The sequence below is a fragment of the Hippichthys cyanospilos genome, chromosome 13 (assembly GCF_059441005.1).
Source record: "Hippichthys cyanospilos isolate Australia breed blue-spotted pipefish chromosome 13, RoL_Hcya_1.0, whole genome shotgun sequence".
Taxonomy (NCBI): Eukaryota; Metazoa; Chordata; class Actinopteri; order Syngnathiformes; family Syngnathidae; genus Hippichthys; species Hippichthys cyanospilos.
In genome coordinates, this window is record NC_142381.1 from 1504077 (window position 1) to 1519457 (window position 15381).

The 15381-nt window shown below is 46.0% G+C and overlaps 1 protein-coding gene across 2 annotated transcripts in view; it reads right to left on the reverse strand.

The window, feature by feature from the left end:
- Window positions 1–12793, reverse strand: part of LOC148413369 (uncharacterized) — a 156641-nt gene extending 143848 nt beyond the window's left edge. For both annotated transcript variants that reach the window (XM_088431772.1, XM_088431771.1), the window contains exon 1: window positions 12496–12793. The gene's annotated coding sequence lies outside the window, so the exon portion shown is untranslated. The remainder of the gene's footprint in view (window positions 1–12495) is intronic.
- Window positions 12794–15381: the final 2588 nt, after the last annotated feature.

The following is a 15381-nucleotide window of genomic DNA, read 5'->3' on the forward strand; positions in this document are numbered from 1 at the left end:
CTTTTAAAAAGCATACAGACAACACAAACTCACAAAAACAGCAAAGAAAATTGATTCCAGCGCTCGTGTTCACCATTTACCCATCTTAAACATCCTGACAAGTGTTATGAGGGAAAAGTTGAGCAGGATTGCTATGATTAAATCTGAAGTGATAGGTGTTTTTTTTCTTTCAGTTGCAGTTTTTAACGCTTGTGCAGTATTTGATCCTTGCATCTGTCATGTTCTGTTGGGTTTTCAGTGGGTTATATTTGTGGGTTAATATCAGGGTCTTCTGTTTTCTGTTGCAGGTTTTTGTGGGCTTTTGGTTCACGTGTCTTGTTACTTGATTGTGTCCACCGTTCTGTTTACCCGACTCCCTGCATCTGGGTTCACACTTTTCACCAACTCAACCACTATGCTGGAGTGGCACTAGGGAGCTGAAATTTCACCCCGATGGTGACAAAGTTTATCATGGCACAACCACTTGGGTATCACGCTACCAGGAGTGCGCCATCGCTTGGTAAAAATACCGAAAACGATCAAAATACCGCACAAGGGTCAACCTTTTTTTCAAGGTCTTCGAGATGATTTTCCATTTGCATGCCGGCGAAACTTTTTTCAACCTAAACCTTCCTTTGTTGTGTAAACAGACGGTAAGTGGACCAAGGTGATGGAGCGTGTTAGCGCCGCGACGTCAACGATCCGGAAGAGGTCAAAGGCATAATGGGTTCTAATCTCCCGGAGAGCAACCTTCCAACCCAAGAGGACTGCTACTCGGAACAAAGACTCTGGCCTCAAACCCTCAGCTGCCGCTTCCACCAGCAGACCCCAGACGACCGCTCCTTTGTCATATGCACTTGTTGGACAAATTCACATTTCACATGTCAATTAAATGAGTGTTGCCCCGGTGATTAGAAGATCCCACTAATTGTGGTGGCCCTCCCGCCTCCTCCTCTTCTTCCTTCTCGCCGCCGGCTCTTGCCTGGCCTCCAGTCTTGCTTGGGTTACGCTGACATTTTCCACATGGAGGAGCAGGGAATGGGGGGCTTTGTAGCGCCGGGCCCCACGACCCCCCTCCTGCCGGGCCGCGCCCCTTCATTCATATTTGCTCATCATATGCTGCTAACTGGCCTCGGCGTGACGTACGTCTGCGCTTTGCGCATGCGAAATTTCCGCCCCTAGAATACGGATTGGAGGTCGATTTTGGGCGGAAAAAAAGCTGGCTGTTAGACTAAATGTACATAAGTTATCCCATATTTACTCTTAGTTTTCCTTTAACAATTATAGATTTGTGCTTTATTTGTGCTTTAATTGGCTTTTTTGGCGCCACCTCCGGCCGCAGTTGATATTAGGTTATGTAAAGAGAAAGGGTGGTGCGCATGGGATCATAACTGCAGCAAAAGCATTCACAAATTTACAGACGTCCTGTCAGGAGATAGGTGACGAGCCTACAACTTCAAAGCAAAAGAAAGCTTTTAACTGGCAATACACAAAGTCCTTTTTGAAATAATGACTTCTTCGTGGTAAGAAGCTCAAATTTTATGTGCACTTTGCCCTGGACCCACGGACCACAATAAAAATCTCAAGCGTTAACCGGTCCAAGGTGATAAAAAGGTTGGGGAACCCTGCTCTAATCAATATAAAGAGGACTCGGCGGGATGTCTTCCAGAGCGGTAGGAGAATGCAACTTCGAATACATCTCTGTCCAAGCTCCTTGCGAGCAAAAATAATATTAAGTCTCTTGTCTTCCTTCCTTGTACGTTGTTTATTAATTGTTGTAGGTTGATTGAACCTGACACCGATTACTCATTGGTGCCAATTTTGAGCCTCAAATGGGTTTATGTTTGAAGCCCCGGATTTCACCCCCTGTTCAAATGTTTTTACCACTGTTATTTGATACAATTGCTGTAAATAGAGTATACATCTGTAAAAAAACGAAAAAATAATTGGCAAATTATTTTGGGCCAGTGTACAACCGAAATGATCTGCCGGCCGATAGTCGCTCGGGCCCTAGATAAAATAAGGTCATATTCGTTAGTACCATAACACACAACATTCTGAGTCCATACAACGCGGTTCTAGACCAAATCCACCTTGGGTAATAAGCGTATTGTTGAAATCCATTGCGCTCGCTTCCCTGCTTGTGACGCGTTTTCCCCGCGGCCTCTCGGCTTCACCACTTTGCTCAAAGTGCACAATCTCCAGAAAATGATTGCCTATTTTGTGTCTGACGCAGTCTAAGCAGATAGCGCAGGTGCTAGATGAATGCGGCCAAGTCAAATGACTTCCTGCACGCACTTCAATCCGCCCCCGCGCACCCGCGCACACGCTCTGATCGCAGGGACGAGTGCGTCGCGTCGAGGACGGGGAATGTGGAAACCTCTGGAAAAGCGCGCGGTTCCTCGCGTCGCTCCCGTTCTTTCCCGTCGCAATTTATGGCTGCGGGACAAATCTTAATAACGAGGCGCCTCGGCGGCACCGACTTACAAGCCCGTGCAGAGCTACATTCACAGCAGGCCAATATAGTCCAGATGGTTGGGTTTGTACTATATCGGAGCAACACCTCACAGGGTCACAATTTGCAGCCTGCGTACGTGCAACAAACAAAAGACAGACTGGACTTCCTTTTAGTGCCAAAGCCGTGCAGATACCACACGCATATGCGCACATGCATATGCACAAATGAAAAGCGGCGGGAGTAAAGAAATTAGCCGAGCGCGAAATTGGCGATTGGCGCAAACTCCGAGATCCTTTTAAAGGAATAAAAACCAGGTTTTAATCAGGCATTCCGAGTGTCACGGGTGCGGTTAATCCATCCACCGCTCGGGGTACCGGAAGTCACGGGATAATAGCTAGAAAGCAGAGATGACAAATTCCGTTTTCTGGAGCCTCTCATCCTCAGAAGGGTCACAGGCTTGCTGGTGCCCATCCCAGCTGACTTCAGTGAAGTGGTTACCACCCGATTGCGGGGCAAACAGAGACGAACAACCAATCGAGAACCCAATCGGGCTCGGGGCCAATATTCAAACTCCCCACAGGTGGATTCGAACTCGCGTCCCTGAACTGTGAGGCGGACGTGCAAACCGCTGCTCCACCCTGCCGCCCTGGAACAATTTCCAATGCATTCATTGTCAGACTTGCACCACTGAGAGGTGCACTAGACTTTGGAAAATTAGTCATTATGTTCAAAATAATATCAAATGTTAAAAAAAAAAAAAATAGAGAAAGTAATTCCCAAAGCCCACGGAGGTCCAGGGTCCTCGCTTTGAGGACCAGGAGATACAGGTGATTACGTAGCACATGAAGAACACCGTTTGACATTGGAAGCGCACGAAAAGCGTCTAGCAAAGCTCACTGCCTGGTGAAAAGTGGGCTTAAGAGGACTTGACCCCCGAAGACCGGGTCGCAGACATGACGGCGTTTAAAAACGTCTTGGGGATTAAGTGCCGGTCGGGACAATCAGTCCACTCTCATCCCCATCCTCGTCTCCTCGTCCCCATGCACGTGAGCCGGTCGGGGCCCCGAGTCCCGTTTGTGCATTTGCGCGCTCGTGCGAGCGTTGGTGTGAACGGGCGCCTCGCTGTCGGAGCGGGGGAGACGCCGGCTGACTTGACGAGAAAGCGACGGCGGGCGGGGACGCGCGTGTACACGCGCCGCCGAGTTTGCGGCCGCGTACGCGCAGGCTAAACGCGAGACGGGCGGCGATTATCCTCACGAGGAGGGTAAGCGGACGACAAAGCGATGTCTGAAGGATGATGGCGCCACCATGAAAGCGGTTGAAAAAAAACAAGGGGGAGCGCTCGCTTTGCAATGCATACATAAAACCTGCCTCATTAGCATACAAATCGAGATCAAACGAATTCCGGATCAGACTCTCTTCAGAGAATTCCATATCGGAATCAAGTGAGCCCCTTCCTCGCCGTCCCATCTCGTGGCCACCGCAAAAAGCTTCAAGGGTCAAGGTCATGGCTGGGGTAGGGTCGGGTTCACTACTCTTTAGCATTAGCGTGTTTTTCTGACATGTTTTCTAATTTTTTTTCAAAGTTTAAACCCCCATATTAGGGAGGTTGACTTATATAATCGTAGAACTGAAAACTGGATTCATTTTCCTGTGCTTGAACAACATTAATACAATTTTTTCCGACGGACTTTGACGCGTTGGATTTTGTAATTGATGTTGATGCCGTAAAGAGGGTACGAAAAAAACGTAGTATTCACTTAGTAACGTAAAAAAATAACAGAAGCCGGGCACGCCGTAACCCGGGGGCCCGCTGCACTCGTCATCAAATTTCCTCAACCTTCTTCTAGATCGCTTCTCTTTGCTCAAGAATCCTAGTTCTCCATTCCGGGCCATAGCGGTCAAAGGTCAAATTGTCTGGCCAAAGCATGATGGTTTCGTGGCGACAACACGCCAGCGCCCGGCGCACTTTTCCAGCAACAAGCGCTGATTTGATCTGATGACACAGTGGGGCTACTTTGGTTGGTCATAGCGTGTGACCCACCCCCTGCCCCTTCATTTTAAGGGTGGCTGCCCTCAAGGTCGACACTAGAAGCGCGGCGTTTAGAGCAGACTACCGAGGGTAGAGCGCAGTCGCCGGCGAAGGTTAAAACGAGCGAGGCGTTTCGGGTCAGCAGCCATTTCCCGGGCCGGCTTTGAAGCCGCCACGTCGCCAAGTATACGGCGGCGGACGCATCGCGCCGCAAACTGCGCCCACGCGTGATATCATCAAAAGCAGACGCGCTACTGATTGCGCTGTCGCCACCGGATGGGGCCGACATCAAAATGCATAAGCCGGAGACATCAATCGGGGCCGGAAAATAGGCTTCCCGTACGCAATCCATTTCCACGACGGCGTGGATGACGCTATTTCTTCAAAAGTACCCTCAGACGCGCGTGCAAATAGTATGTAGGTCAACGATTCCCAAACAGTGAGCCGTGGTACATTAGTGTGCCGTGACAGATCATCCCAGGCGCCGTGGGAAATTATGCCAGGTCACCTATTGGTCATAAAATTGTTGATTTAACCCTCCCGTAATATTGCGGGTCAAACCCCGCCATTTTGTTGACTTTGTTCATAATTATCCATAAAAATGGTTTGGTTGAATTTATCATTGATAGTGTTTTTTTTTAATTTGCAACTTTTTTGATGAATAATATTATTGCTGTTTGTGGGGGGGGGGGGGGGGGGGGGGGGGGGGGGGTTTGCGGGTAGGAAATATACAGTAAGATTGGTTAGTCAGGCGCAAAAATTATTTCTGAAACGTTTCGATACCGTACGTGCACATGAACCAGTGTGTTATTAATAATCCAGAGAAACGAACAAAAATTTGTATTGCCTTTGTCATATTGCAAAAGGCTTTCAACACTATCATGAATACAAATATAAAAACAATAATTGATACTTCATTTTGCATTTTTCTTGATGAATAAGCAAAACCTGGCCCAAAATGTCCAAGAAATATTAGCTTTAGGTGACTAAATACGTGCTGGGGTCGAAGCTTTCCAACGTAAACTGATATAAACAACTTTATTTTTGACTGATATCATCCCAATATCTGATGTTAATATTGAATCAGGGCTCTACTTTTAGCAGAGTCCTTTTAGGGATTTACACTCTTTCCTTTTGTGCTTACTTGACTCATCACCCCCACATTAAGAACCCCCCCCCCCCTTTTTTTTTTACGGCACTCACACCTCCCCTGTAAAGCAGTGATTTACACTTGTGCACTAAAAAACAGCTTGAGACAAGCAAACATATTAAAATCCCAAATGCTGAGGTGTTCAAAGTTGCAAGAGCGCCAAAGCTCGCTCCGTTTTAATGAGGCCACCAAAACGCGCGGCTCGGTTACCGCTCGTTTGTTTTGCCGTTACGATAATCGTGGCTCGATTTGCGGCAAACTTTGTGGAGGGTTAGTCATGGAAGACAAGGAAGCACTTTGTTTTCTTTCACTAATAATGCATTACCCCCCCCCCCCCCCCCCCCCCCCCCCCAAATGCCTAAAGACCACCTTTGGTGCTCTCCAAAGTGAAATGAGACCTTTGCGAAAGCAATTTCCATTGCAAACAGCATGCAAATCATGTTTGCCGTGTTGGGGGTCCCAAAGTTGCATAAGTGAAGGGAAGGTGGTCCCTTGGACACACCACACAAATATAAACACGGCATTACACCCCGAACCCAATCCCGGCGCGCCCCCCCCCCCCGGAGACAGCGCCCACCTCCTTGACCTCCTCCGACCGACTTGTCAAAGGGAATTTAACACGAGGGTTCCAAATTCCTGTGAGGTGATAATTATGGGAGCTGCTGACATGGGGGTGGGGGGCATCCAGAGCAGAGTAAACAACCCCCCCCCCCCCCCTCCCAAAATCACAGAGACAGTATGCTCGGCCGTGACCTGCGTAAATGATGCCATCAGGCCCCGTGTGACAGTGTGGCACCTACACCAGTGACAATTTGGCGTCTGGGCCCCCAGATGTCTCAGTTAGAAAAAAAAACAAAACAGTCATGAACAGTCATGGCATCAAATATCTCTAAAAATAACGACTTTTTAAATAATTTTCCCAGGTTTTTGGCTTCCATTGCGTTCTGTTTATATGGGCCCTTTTCTTCTCAAATAGTGTATTGATTTATGATATTTTCTTGAACATCAAACAGTTCACTTGATCAAAAGCTGGTCTCGTTTAAATAAGGATTGTCTTTTTTTTTTATTTCAGGCGCTTTGATGTACTTAAAAGGTTTTTTTTTCTGTTTCAGACTAACTTGTAACTTGAAAAACCCTGTAAAAGTTAACATTTGTGGAAAATTCATATACAGTATATTGTTTTTCTCTTGTTAATATTAAGAAGGATATATATATATATATATATATATATATATATATATATATATATATATACTGTATATAGATATATAGATATAGATATAGATATAGATATAGATAGATAGAGAGAGAGAGAGAGAGAGAGAGAGAGAGAGAGAGAGAGAGAGAGAAAAAACAGCCTATTTATTTGTGTCCACATACAAAATCCGGAGTACAAAAAAAAAAGAAAAAAAGAGAGTAGAGCGAGTGTGGTACTCAGCATGGTCGGTGGCGGTATATTTATTGAAGGGGCGGCGCTGGCAGCATGTTATTTCCATGTCTTTTGCCCACATGCGGTTCAGCCCCCCCAGCACACTCGCCAGCCACACACCAAGACTTGTGCAAGGGGGTGATTAAGAATAATGGGCTCCACAAAACCAGGAATGTGTTGAAGCGCCACATTGGCAACGCAGGACGTCTCGATCGCTCAATATCGCCAATCGTCTTCCTTTTTTTTTGTTTTTTTGCCTCCATTCTCGGAGACGCAAGGGGGAAAGGATGCGCGGTAGTCTGATTCATGTACAAGTCTGACCTTTGGAGGATTTAGGCCGCCGAGCGGTTCTGACCCGCACAGTAGTCCCGCATTGTCGGACCGGAGCGGATCCTTCTAAATCCGGGATTAGAAAAGTTAAATATACAAACACCTTCACCTCTCGGTGAGGCGGCGGAGATTCCGGTCTGCTAAGCTTGCCCAAAACCTCATCACTTTTGGTCACGCCTTCTTTTCGGGGTTCTGCCCGCTGTAACCGCCGGCAATGGGAATCCGAGTGAGGTCGCGTCTTCGTAAGGGAGGATTTTTTTCTTTCTTTTGATGGAACGTTTTCAGCGTATTTCGGCCTGGACGAGCACGAGCAAATTACATTTTGAGACCTGAAAAAGGTTTTTGAAAACACGTGCTCAATTTAAAAACCCTGACCAGTTTTTAAAACGTGACCCCACATATGATCAAGAAGAAATTGTGAAACGTGCACCACATGCACAAACAAATGTTTCATATCATTAGTAAACAAGACGCAGCGCAAAAAAAAAAAATGGCTAACGAAGATTTGGAACTGAAAATCGCGATAATTGATTCTTTTCCACTTTTGCCATGATTTTTGTGTACTGGTGGCAGACAACGATGCGCTCTAAAGTGCCTGTGCCGGTTTAATGATGATTTTTGACAACCTGCTATGCAGATCCGAACTGTGGAAGTGTTTTGATCTTTTCATCGCAAACATTTCACATCAACAGGAAAGCATTGAAAGAAGACACTAGGGAGCTGAAATTTGACCCAGATGGTGACAGCGTGCCAAAGTTCAACATGACATGACCGCTAGTTATCACACTAGCATGATTACGCCATCCCTTAGCTAAGATACTGCCAGAACGATGTGGACAAAAATGACCCAAAAATGGTGAAAATACCGCACAGGGAAAACATGGGGCCACGCCCAAATCCTCACTGATTTGACGTGATGGGCGGGGCCACGCATACACACGGTCGTATCTCGCCGTCCCATCCGGCCAGTGGCCCCAAAGCGCTCCATCCCTGCAACATGTGTCGTCATTTTTACGAGGAAACCCGCACGCACTTTCCATCCGTGTGTGTTTGTCTCTAATTGAGAGGTGAGCAAAAAAACAAGCGAAAAGTTGCCTTTAAAGTAGTCCAATAAAGATCCTGCCCGTAATGTTAAACACCTGCCCATAAAGCGGCGAGGAATGCTAAAACCAGAGCCCCGTTTCAGATCCTGTCTCCTGTCTGGGCTCTCACGTCAAGACGGCGGCATTTGCAACGGCTGCAACCGGGATTATCGAGTTCAAGCACAACAGCCAGGAAGTGCCGAAAAAAGATGGGGGGGCGAGGGGGGGGGGGGGTCTCCTCCCGTAACGGACGCTACAATGGCTCGTGGATTATTCCCGCATGTAATTGCACAGAAGAATCAATGTGACAACTTTTAGCATCGAATACGTCAGGAACCATCACGGCGCCGTTTCTTGGGCCGCCTGATCAAAGCGCCTCACCGGGGTGCTGTTTAATAGCGGCCGACACGCACAAAAAGTCTGCTTTGTTGGAGCGTGAGCTAGACCGGCTATGACAGATGACCGCGGCCGCCCCGAACTACACGCTGACCCCCGCAAACGCCAGGCAGGCAGGAAGAGGCTAGCGGGCCGGCATGCGAGCCCGGAGAGTTTCCGTCCACTCGCATTTTGCACCTGTCGGGTGCCCATAGACCCCCCCCGGTCGCTATCCGTCACCGCGCAGAATATACGGGCCGGCTCCGGCGCTCCCGTCTGCCTGATTAGCCCCCGACCGGTCTCGAGCGCTTCGGGCCCGCTTCCTGAGCGCTTCGCTTCAAAAATCTTCTCGCGCCATTCTTTCCCGCCTTAGCAAACGCCATCAGGGAAAAGTCAAGCTAATCGCAGCAAAAAGTGTTGACGCTAGCCTCGACGCTAACGTGCCAAAAACGCTTCAAAATAAAGCTTAGCTTACAAAAAACAAAATATAGGCACAAGTTTATCGCATATAGACACCTTTTATTTTGAAGTAAATCACAGTAATGGCTGACTTGAGGCCTTTCCAACGTCAATAATGCTAAGTTGTCAAAACAAGTTCAGCTGCTACGTATTCTAATTAAAGATTCACGATTGTAGCTTGTATTTTAATGGCGGCTGTTGCGAGCAATTAGCGGCTAGTAGTAACAAGGAGCACTAGATGCTAGCAGCTGGCAGCACTCAACCGCTCCATATAGGCTGGCAAAATCGCTATCCTAACGCGGTCATACAAAAATGACTCCACTAACACATTTATTATTGTGTTGATCATTTTTAGCAAGCAAAACTTGCAATATTTTCAACACAATGCGGCGCACCAAATCAGTCGCAGTCCCGATTACTGGATTTCGTTACACTACTCGCCAACGTTAATGGTTAGAAGGTTAACATATAGGCTGGAAAACTTACTATTCAAAGGCGGCCGAACAAAAATGACACTAGATGCTAGCAACGTTAGCACCTAGCAACATTTCAATGCCCCATATAGTCTGGCGAAAGCCATCAAACTTCTCAAAGGCAGTTTAATAGACAAAAATGACTTGACGGACACAGTTGCGGTCCAACTGATCACTTTTTAACAAACAATGTGCTGTTTTAGCTGGCAAAAATGTTACTTTGACATCACTTTGTTTCGTAAACCAAACGGGAAGATATTTGTCTATCAAAATACATTTTAAATTGAGGTCAAAATGTTGATCCAAACATGGAAAAATTCAAAAGTTTTCACTGTCTTTTGTGTTCGTAACGGCTCTTTAAATCAAGCAAAAATACAGAATTATCGTTAGGGTCTCCAAAATCTGCTTATATTTGCGGGCCTGGCGGTTTCCCGAACGGCGTCTGCGGACTGGGCGAGCCACCGGAAACCGAGCGTTGCCTTTTAATGTCGCGGGCTGCCCCGTTCACCCGGGGAGATTAGGCGCCGGCGTCTACACGCAAGCCTCGGATAATCGAGCTATCAGTGCGGACTGGCGGGCCGGCGACAGCAGCGGGAGTTACACGCACACGCACCCAATCATGCAACTTGACCACACACGCACGTGCCGCATCGAGAAAGGACACATGCGCGAGTGTGTGTATGCGCTTCATGCATTATTTGGCACTGCAACGCTGTTAAATGTAGGGCCCGCCGCCGCCTGCATATTGCAAGGATGCTATTATGTCATCAGAAAAGCCCAGTCAGAAGTTTAGAGACACCTCCAAATTCAAAAGGTCAAGAAATTCATTTTCAAACAGATATACACACAGCAATCATAAATAAAAAGGTTTTTTCTAGTAATACTGTTTTTATTCCGGAAAATGAAATTGAAAAACTGGAAAATACCTCCAAAAAGTATTTTCCATTAAAAGAAAGTTATATTTATTAAAAAAAATCCATTCAACCTCCCCCTCAAAAAAAAAAACATTTTAAAATGAAGGAAATATCACTTCATAAAAGGAGTTATTTAGAAAACAAATTCAAAAAAATTCACTCTATAAATATGTTCCGTATACAGTAATATATATTTACCATGTAATTATAGCAGAAAGAATTTAACAGGTTTTTTTTTAAAAGGACAAACTTCTTACTATGTCATTTTGCATTGTGTGCTAGCATTAGGCTATACCGTATACAGTAATATATATTTACCATGTAATTATAGCAGAAAGAATGTAATTTTTTTTTTTTTTTTAAAAAGGACAAACTTCTCGCTATGTCTGTCTACATGTGCTGATGCACCATTGGTGTTCGTATTCAAAACCATCGCCTCAAGACTTCAAAACACGGCGAGTATTGACGCTATTTGCTAGCTATTACATTTTGCATTGTGTGCTAGCATTAGGCTAGCAGAAAACAACGTTTTAATAATACAATGTGTAATCGTGACTTTTCCTCACGTTTATGTAAATCTTATCTCAAGGCAACATTCTCGAGAGGCGTAATTTCCGGCATGGAAAGCGGCGAGCGGGCCGGGCCGGCAGTAGCCGCGTGACGGCAGCGGCTTGAAAGTGGAAGCCGTGCCTCGGTAAGGCCATAAATAATCATTACGAGCCGTTAAATATGAGCTCTCCAGCGAGGCGCAAATGCTGCGCGGCAGCAGGTGCTGAGGTTCCTCCAAAGTTCTTTCCATTTTGGGCTTATGTGTGTTCAACTCGGGGCCACCGTTTTATTGACTCCAAACAGGCTGCGAAACTATTTGAGTGTGGCTTTTATTCCGAGGTGCCGGGATCTATTTATATATGGCCTCGTATTATTCGGGGCGGCTGCTGCAAGACAACGATTTGCGCTGCGAGGTTTGCTCGGGAAGCGTTCAACACATAAGTGGACACTTTTGGAAGTGCAGTATTTTTCCCACTTTTTACTCATGATTTGAGCCCGCCGGCTTATAGTCCGGTGCGGCTTATCTGTTGTTTTTGATTGATTTTTTTGCTAGCCAACTAGCTAAACTAGCCAACTAGCTGGGACTAAAAACGCAGGCAAGTTCAGTTTGTTAAAAAGAGGACGTGGCTGTTGGCAGACAATCACAAAAAAATGAAAAAACAAACAAAAAAAAAAATTATAAACGTTCCTGTACCATCTTTTTGCGTAAATATCTCCTGCGGCTTATAGTCCAGTGTGGCTTATCCGTGCCAAAAATGATTTTTTTGCTCATATTTTGCATAATATAGTCCGGAAAATCCGGTATATAAAAACTTTCCGAAAAGCTAGCAAACATTTGGTTCCCGTCATTTGTTTACCGGGGCAAAAGCGAAGGATCTGCGTGCCGAGCGGGCTGCAGACATCCTACCGTGAGAGAGCAGACATCACGTGACTGCAGCACTTTCTGTCTGGGTGCACGACAGGGTCTGCCCGACTCTTCCTCCCCCGGCGAGGAAGAGGAGGAGGCGGCACGGGCACACGCGCGCGGCCGGCGAATAAAAACACGGCACGCACACGCATGGCCAGACCGTCATGCGACTCGGATGCCGCGAGGACGTTGGAACGCAAGGCGCGCGCCGGTTCTTCGCCGCTCCTCGCCCCGATCGAAACAAGGACCCCCTTTGTCATCAACGCGCGCTACGACATTCCGATCGAGGAAGGCGTATGAGAAGTTGCGTGAATGGTTTAAAAAAATAAATAAATAAATCATCTAGTCAGCGACTCACTCAGCTTCCAGAGCGCGCGGGCATCCTTCCGGCGTCTCCGCTCGCAGCATCATCCTTCGTCCCGCATCCCAAATAACCATCCGGCGCCGGACATCCGAGGCGCGCCATCCTGCCGCACTTATTCATTTTTTCGGCGGACTTTTTTTGGTCCCGTTGATGTCACTTCCTGTGAGGATGGCGCCCGAGGGTGCGGTGGGAAGCGGGCGCGACGAGGTCACAAGTTCACTGCAGAAAAGAGGAGATTATCAAAAGATGGAAAAAAAAAATGAAAAGAAGGGATGATGGCGGCTGCTTCTAAGTGTGCGCTATACGTTTTATATAACACTGACGTTTGCATCAGCCCCCCCCCCCCCCCACCCCCCTCCGACCCCGTCATACGCCTGTCACTTTGAATTCCTGCTTGTCATTATTCACTTGCGTCACTTTGGAAAAATATGATACAGGGCTGTCCATCAAAAAATCTTTGCCTCCGAAACTCAATGTAACCCTTGCGTGTAGTATTGTGTCCATTTTTTTGGGACAAATTTGCAATTCCACATTCTACTCGCAGTATTTAAGTCAAGGGCTGGAAGTGTGATGACTAAGTTGGTGGTGGAATTTCTAACTGGGTGAAATATCAGCACCCTAGTGTTTTCTTTCAATGCTTTCCCTTTGATGTGAAATGCCTTTGGTATTAGAAATCAAAGGATTGGCCCCCTGTGCAGCGTTGTGTCCATTTTTTGGACAAATTCTTCCACGTTCCCCTCGCGGGAATTTGAGCCAAGGGTTTCCAATGTCCTGGAAGTGTGATTACTAGGTTGGTTGTGACATTCTAACTTTGACATGTCAATGTCTGGGTGAAATTTCAGCTCCCCAGTGTCTTCTTTCAACGCTTTCCCAATGATGTTAAATGCTGTTGATATAAAAATCAAAAGCATTAGATCCTTGTGCACTATTGTGTCCATTTTTGGACAAATTCATTCGCATTCTACTCGCAGGATTTTAGCCAAGAGATGGCGCTTTCCTACAAGTGTAATAACTAAGTTGGTGGTGGAATTTCTAACGGTGAAATTTCAGCTCCCTGGTGTCTTTTTTCAGTGCTTTCACTTTGATGTAAAACGCCTTTGATATAAAAATCAAAGGATTGGAAACTTTGACATGATGTCACCATCTGGATGGATGGACGGACGGATGGATGGATGGATGGATGGATGGATGGATGGATGGATGGATGGATGGATGGCTGGATGGACGGACGGATGGATGGATGCATGGATGGACGGATGGATGGATGGATGGATGGATGGACAAAAAAAAGATGGATGGACAGACAGACGGGGGGATGGATCTCTACCTAATCAAGCGTCCCAGTGACCTTTGATGGAAAGTGTTCTTCTGCTCTTTTCCCCTTTGAACCCAGGCCCAGCAGCTCATCTGTGATCTGCGCGGGGTCCCTTTTGGCATGGCGCATCTCTCTCAGGCCCGGATGATCGATGAGCAGCAGCATGGCCGTAAGCGCACAATATTTCAATTTCCTGCGTCCAAGAAGGAATTCGGGAGGTTGCCAGAAGTTCAGCGGCACAGCGCGGCGCCGCCCGCGACAAGGTCCCGCACACAATATCGGGCCGGAGAACATTCCACAAAGTCTGCCCCTCCGTGTAGCAGGTCGGACCCCCGCCGCCTGATGGACGGCGGCGCCCAAGACTTGACGGCGGGGCCGGCCACTTCATTCGGACTGACTTTCTCAATATTTTTGGGGGTCATATTTCTACATTCTCGGATGACTGATGGGACTTTTAAACATTGTTAAAGCATCCCAACGGCAGCATTTTGCACATATTTTCAAGTATTTAGGGGCTTAAAAGTATATATATATATATATATATATATATATATATATATATATATATATATATATATATATATATATATATATATATATAAATTAATTAATTTGTGTCTGTCTTAATGGGATGTTATGGAAGTAAAAGTCATTCACTTGCTTTAGTTTTGTTTTGTGAATTTTATATATATATATATATATATATATATATATATATATATATATATATATATATATATATATATATATTGTCAATATTTAATATCCTCTCGAGACCTGACCTATTTAAGTTCACTGTAAGTGGACATTTGTAGTTGTTTTTTTATTTTTTGACTACTAAGTCCTAGTGCCCTCAGTAGAGGACAACAATAGGCTGGTTTCAGGAGGATGTACGAATGATCTAATTATAATATTTTGTATTTTGAAACAATTACTTTTTATCGTCGCAATGGTTTTGTTTTCCTTTATTATGTAGCTGCAAATCATCCATATTCATTGAGTTTTTGTTATCCCGCAGATTCTTAACCCATTCAATGCCAAATACAGATGTATACGTTTTAAGGAGTCCCCGAAAAATCAGGTACTTATTTAAAGTATTTTTTGACAAATTTTAGGGTGTGAAAACAGTTGGCACCGAATGAGTGAACGTTTTGTAATTACTTTGGGTTTCGACATGTATGTGTATTTTGCCAGCAAATATGAAATCAAATCTACGCAGCAGGTTCAAAGACTTTTTCCCATAATTTCTCAAATGTTAAAAACAATTTCCCTTCAAATGTGTTTTTAAAAGCGCCACCCTGTTGTCCACTGTCCCACTTTAGTGTGTTAAAGCATGAAGACGAGGCGCATGCTCCTATGAATGACTCGCATTGAGAAAAATGCTGAAATTGTGTTACGCAAGCGTGAGCGCGGCATGCAGATACCAGTCAATGGTGCGTGCGCAACGGAGGACCTGACAATCCGTGTGTGGGGATGTGTGTGCGCTGTAGTAAATTCTGATTGGCCGCGGCTCTGCTTCGAAGGCCCGCGATTGGTGGGCCCGGCTAGAAGGTGTCGTAGCATGC